Below are 5,889 nucleotides of genomic sequence, written 5' to 3'. Positions count from 1 at the left end.
ATAATAATAATAATAATAATAATAATAATACGACTACTACTACTACTACTACTACTACTACTACTACTACTATGTGTGTGTGTGTGTGTGTGTGTGTGTGTGTGTGTGTGTGTGTGTGTGTGTGTGTGTGTGTGATATGTAAGTGGATATGTAATAATGTGGTCTTATTTTTACATGTGTGTGTGTGTGTGTGTGTGTGTGTGTGTGTGTGTGTGTGTGTGTGTGTGTGTGTGTGTGTGTGTGTGTGTGTGTGTGTGAACGTTGCACACAACTTTGTCCTACTTTCATACTGGCATGCGTACAAGCACGTACATGGGCATTCACTCAGGCAAAACAACTTTACTATTTATACATATGGGTACAAAATATGATTTATAGTGGGCCTTTTGGCAACTAATGGGGCCCGCAGATTGCAGCTGCGTTGCCCCGCGCTACAGCAAGGCTGATGCGTTGCCGCAGCCAACCTGTCTCTCGAGGCTCCCGCTGCGTTGGGTGATTCTTCTGCCAATATCATACAGTAAGTCACTGAAGTCTGGCCCGAGCACACCGCTAGTCTCCACAGCAAGCGGTGAGAAATCATACCTCCGGGCCAGGTCCTCGTAGCGATGGCGCTTGCGATGTTCGGCGGCGCGAGCCGCTGCCCCAGCAGCCAAGGCACAGTCATTAATGTGGGTGCTGCAGAAGGTGTTTACGCAGGTGGCATCCCACATCAACATCTTGCCTCGTCTGAAGGGAAAGACTGTAATGCCGTCTGGGCGGCGTCCGTCCCCACGATCCAGGCCTCGGGGTTCAAGGGTGGCCACTATCCCAGCGGCAGCCAGGGCGCGGTACACCACGTCGTTGAGAGCAGCGTGGCGTGGCAGGCGTCCGGGATTCCGCTGGCAGGACAAACTGTGGTGGCCTAGGGCGTCTGTTAAGGCTCCACAGCGGCAGCGGTGAGGCTGTTGAACCCGCAGGCCCAGCCTCAATGCAACATTTATTCGTACAGCATCATCGGGAGGAGGAGGCCGAGACTCTCTACGGGGATAGCAGAGAGCCAGGCTCCGCTGTGCGGTGCTGTGGCAGCGAGGAGCCGAGCGCGGTTGACCTGGTTGGCATGGCTGAGGAGGTCATCAAGGCGGTGTTGCGAGGCTGCACCGTCAAGGGTCCTTTGCCGAAGCCCCAGCTCTGCGTTCAGGTCTGGGCACTGGGTGTTACGAAACATCGCTACAGCAGAGTCCAAGCGATCCAGTCTGTCGCCGTTGGGGCGGCGGTTGATGGTACAGACCAGGTCCCTGGAGGCCTCTAATGAAGCGATGTAAGCTGGCAGTGCTACATCTATCAACCGTCTCACACCCAAGCCCCGTAACGGAGTGGCAAGGAGGCTTGTGTCCAAGAAGAATTGCTGTCAAGCTGGACGTTGCAGCACTGAGATATTGCATGCCGCATCAACTCGTCGATCTCTCTTAATGATTCGCTGGCTGCATGGACAGGTGCTGAGCGTAGTAGGTATGTGGCCCTCGGTACCGCTGCGTACCTCGACAAGAAAAAGAGGGCAGCGTGGCTGCCAATGTTGGATGTTCTGTCAATGAGGAGTCTTGTTGTGTTCTTGATTTTTCCAAGGGCCTCGTCGCTGCTATGGGAGTGGATGGGGGAGCCCAGTATAGACAGACGTGTGAGTGATGTGCGGAGGGCAGTGGGAAGGGATCGTCAGTGTGAGGGCCAGGGTTCTCGGCGTTGTTGGCGAGGGTCTCAGCGACGTTGCTGGGGCCGGGATTGGCGGCCTTGTCGGCGACGCTATCCACCATGGGTACTGCGTGGCCCATGTCTGGAGTGTTTGTGTTACCTGGATCATCGAGATGGATTACCTCACACTTGCTCTCATTTAAGGTGAGGCCTAGGTCCTGCAGTGATGGTATCAAACTATGTAGGTCTGCAGCAACAACATCTTTGGGCCCAGCTAGTGTGCCGTCGTCCAGAAACCAGAGGTTGAGGGGTGAACGGAGGTGTCGTATTGCTGTGTCTAGGGCGAGAGCGAAAAGTATGGGGCCCAGGGGGTCGCCCTGTTGCACGCCACGGCAAGACCAGAGGCGAGTAGGGCCAAAGTGGAGGGGCGAGGGCTGAGAGTAGGCTTGAGACACTAGAGGAGCAGCAGGAGGAAAGCGGCGGACAACCTCACGGAGTACTGCTGACCTGTGGACAGTGTTGAAAGCGTTGGTGAGGTCTAGCTTCACGATGATGTGGCCTGGCGAGCCGGTGTGCGCATCAGAGTGATCACGCACGGCGTGGACAGCGGCCTCACAACCCATGCGCACGCCGACGCCAAGCTGGACAGGCTGTAGTTCAGGGGCAAGGGCGGAAGACATGCGTTTGGCCAAAATCTTGGATGCTAACCTTCGGTAAATGGACCCCACCGCAATGGGTCGGATGCCACCGTCCTTTTTTCTGATGGCAGTGAGGCTTGCACTGTAAAATGTTTGCGTCGCGTGGGCGGGAAGTTCTCCAGCGATAGCAGCGTTGCAGAGCTCGGTCAAAGCGCGGAGAAGCCGTTGCCCCGCCTCAGCAGTGAATCTAGCCACCAGCTGCATCAGATGGAGGGGTCGTAATCCATCTAGGCCAGCAGCAGAGCCTGGGGCGGACGACTTGATGGCAGCCATAACGTCGGACTCGGTGATGGTGAGGCGGTGCTGGTCAGGGTCCGGCATCTCAGGAGGCTCCTCATCAGCTTCAGCAGGGGGATGTTTGGCGCGGAGAGCATCGGCAGTTTGCTCACTGGGGGAGATGAAGGTGTCAGAGGTCGTTAAGAGACGGAGGGCAGCGCGAATGTCTCCGTCGGCACATTTTTTGGACACGTCGAGAGAAGGTGATGGTGCTGGCGTCATTAGCTTCACTAGGGTTGTACTGGGGAGCTGGCTCAGTGGAATGGGGTGGGTTGGCAGGTTCGGCGAGGGGGCTTTGGAACATATAGGAAAATAGACGCCACCAAGTGAGGGAGTACCCTGCTCAAGGGCGGCTGTAATGGCACTGGCGAGATCCGAAGCAACGCGGTGGCGGTGACGGCGGGGGACGTGTTGCAGAAGCCTGGTTCGCGCTCTGAGGGCGGCCAATGCGGCGGCCATGTCGGTGGGTGGAGTCTCGTTGGCGGGGACTGCATCGTGGACCGCGTCTTGCAGAAGGGAGGACCGAAGGCAGTCGTTGCAGTGCCAAACTGTGATTACGGCAGCCTGGGCTTGTGTGATTTTGGCACAGGAGAGGTGATGGACGCGGCCGCATTGGGAGCATGTCAGGATTCCTTTGAGGCGGTTGACTTGATTGCACGAGTGGCAGAGGGACCTGTCTTCCTCGGAGGTCTCCTGACTGCTTGACATTGGGTCGGCGGAGAGCCCAGCGTCAAGGCAGCGGCGTAGGCGGCAAGGTGCGCAAGCTGCAGGTCCACGGCGAACTTGTTGGCAGTCGCCTCGGCGGGGACAAGCAACTCCTTGACTGGGGCGGAGACTTTGCCTTCTGAAGAAAGCCCTGCAGGCCCGGCACGCCGTGACTCCATCGCGGGTGTATGTAGAAATAGGATCCAAACACACTAAGCATTGGCGGTGAGCGGAGGTGGGTGGTGCTACTGAAGGGGAGTGTCCGGAGGCCATGATGCGTGTGACGGCTGCATATGACAGGATGAATTTGTATGTGTGTGTGTGTGTGTGTGTGTGTGCGCGTGTGTGTGTGTGTGTGTGTGTGTGTGTGTGTGTGTGTGTGTGTGTGTGTGTGTGTGTATACGCGCGCGCGCTTACATGTGTGCGGTGCTGTGCGTGCGTGTGTGCGTGTTCACTTGGATGTGCGTGTGTGTGTGTGTGTGTGTGTGTGTGTGTGTGTGTGTGTGTGTGTGTGTGTGTGTGTGTGAACTACGCGCCCTCCCGTAAGGTTTGAAGGAACATTATGTCAATAGAAAGCATGAAACGCATCCTACCTAAACTTGAGCCCTGGCCCTCTGTCTACTACCCCATCCCACAGGCGGGGTGTGTGAGGAGTGACGTCGGGATGCTCAAGTCTCGCCCCGCGGAGGGGAGCCTAACACCTACAGCTACCTAACGGGGGCCACCTTCACTCCCGGGCACTAAACTGATGTGTCACGCTATAGTGACCTCCATCTCTCGTGAGGCTAATCCTCACCACGGGTAGGAGTCTCATCAGTGTACGGGAGCAGGGCGCTACGGCAAGAACTTGTAAATGGAACAAGACGTGCGAAAAAGGGTAAATAAATAAGTGAATACAATACATAAAAAATAAATGAATAAAAAAAATTTTCGGTGGAGAGAAAAAGGGGTGGTGGGCAGGGGTAATGTGTATGTATGTGTGTGTGTGTGTGTGTGTGTGTGTGTGTGTGTGTGTGTGTGTGTGTGTGTGTGTGTGTGTGTGTGAGTGTTTTGTTCAAGGAACAAAATGGAGATGGGAAGGGAAAGATGGGGAATGGGGCTTGTAGGCTGATATGTCGGGGGGAGCAGATGGTTAGAAATGGGTTGAGTGGAAAAATAAAGGGAGGAGGAAGGGAAAAGGGGGGAGCGTGCAGCAGTTAGGCGATAAGGGTTGGGGGAGAGAGCAGTAAGGATGTAGGTGGGTGTTGGGGGGGTGGTGGGTGGTAGGGAGGGAAAGGGAGTAGAGGGTGGGTGGGGGGAAAGGAGGAGATGGAGCTCGAGGAGAGAGCGGGGGAGGAGGAGGGAGGTAGCAACGGAGGCGATGACCGTTGAAAGACGATGGGGGTTGGGTGGGTAAGAGAAAGGAAGGGAGGAGGGGGGGAGAATGCAATCGCTGACAAAATGCTTGATTTGAAAATTTAAGTGCAGAGGCACAAAAATTTTACATGTCACTATGTCAGCTGGCTGCAGTGCAACATTACAAGTGAAATGATACTTGTTTGGGAGAGGTGGGAAGTGTATGTCTGCGGAAAAAGCAGGCTGAAAGTACGAGCGCCGTAGCGAGCGTCTGCTTGCTATGGCTCTGTGTGTGTGTGTGTGTGTGTGTGTGTGTGTGTGTGTGTGTGTGTGTGTGTGTGTGTGTGTGTGTGTGTGTGTGTGTGTATGGATGGGTATATCATGTGTGTGTGTGTGTGTGTGTGTGTGTGTGTGTGTGTGTGTGTGTGTGTGTGTGTGTGTGTGTGTGTGTGTGTGCGTGTGTTTGTGTGGCTGCGAGGGGGGGGTGAGTGAGGGAGATGCTGAGGAATAGAGGAAGGAAGAGTAACAAGTGGCAATGCATCTGAATCACGTCATTGCATTCGATCAGCGGTTCCCAAACCAAAAGCATTTCATTGTTTATCAGTTGTCTACGCTGGATGACCGATGACGTAGCCTTTGTGTTGCCACTGCGCTGCCCACTTGTAATGCCTGTCTCTGTATTTCCAACTTCCTAAAACTTCAAAACAATGATCCTCTGTCTCAGGCAAACGCTCTTGTCTCTGTAAAGGCCCGGCAGCTCAGTGGGCCCTTTTTATTGTAATTTTTTTTGCCCTTGTTGGCGCCCTTCCTCCATGAAGAGAAAAAAAAATATGCTTGAAAAGTCGCTATTCTGAGTTGCCATTCTTTTTTCTTACTCACTAAGGACGTCTGATAAACACATCTTGAATTAAGACATGAATTACTTGCTTCATGTTATTGGTGGGGGAATATAGTCATCTACAACAACGTGGAAGATGAGAGAAGGCTCAAGATGATGTCACCGTATGGAGCATTGCTTTGTTCTATTTTCACCAGTTAATATCCTCTATCAGTGTGTTGTTCAAGGAAAAATTGCTATCTGAGATGAGTGTCGTTAGATATGTTTATTCTGTTGTTCATTATTGCGATCTCTTATGAAATACTCATCCCAGCATGGAGATATTTCATCACGCTAACAATCGCGGTCTATTGAGTGTATCAGTGTCAAAGG

This window comes from Portunus trituberculatus, chromosome 50 (assembly GCF_017591435.1).
Source record: "Portunus trituberculatus isolate SZX2019 chromosome 50, ASM1759143v1, whole genome shotgun sequence".
In the NCBI taxonomy this organism is placed as follows: Eukaryota; Metazoa; Arthropoda; class Malacostraca; order Decapoda; family Portunidae; genus Portunus; species Portunus trituberculatus.
The sequence above is the reverse complement of the archived record's forward strand: the minus strand, read 5'-3'. Positions refer to the sequence as shown.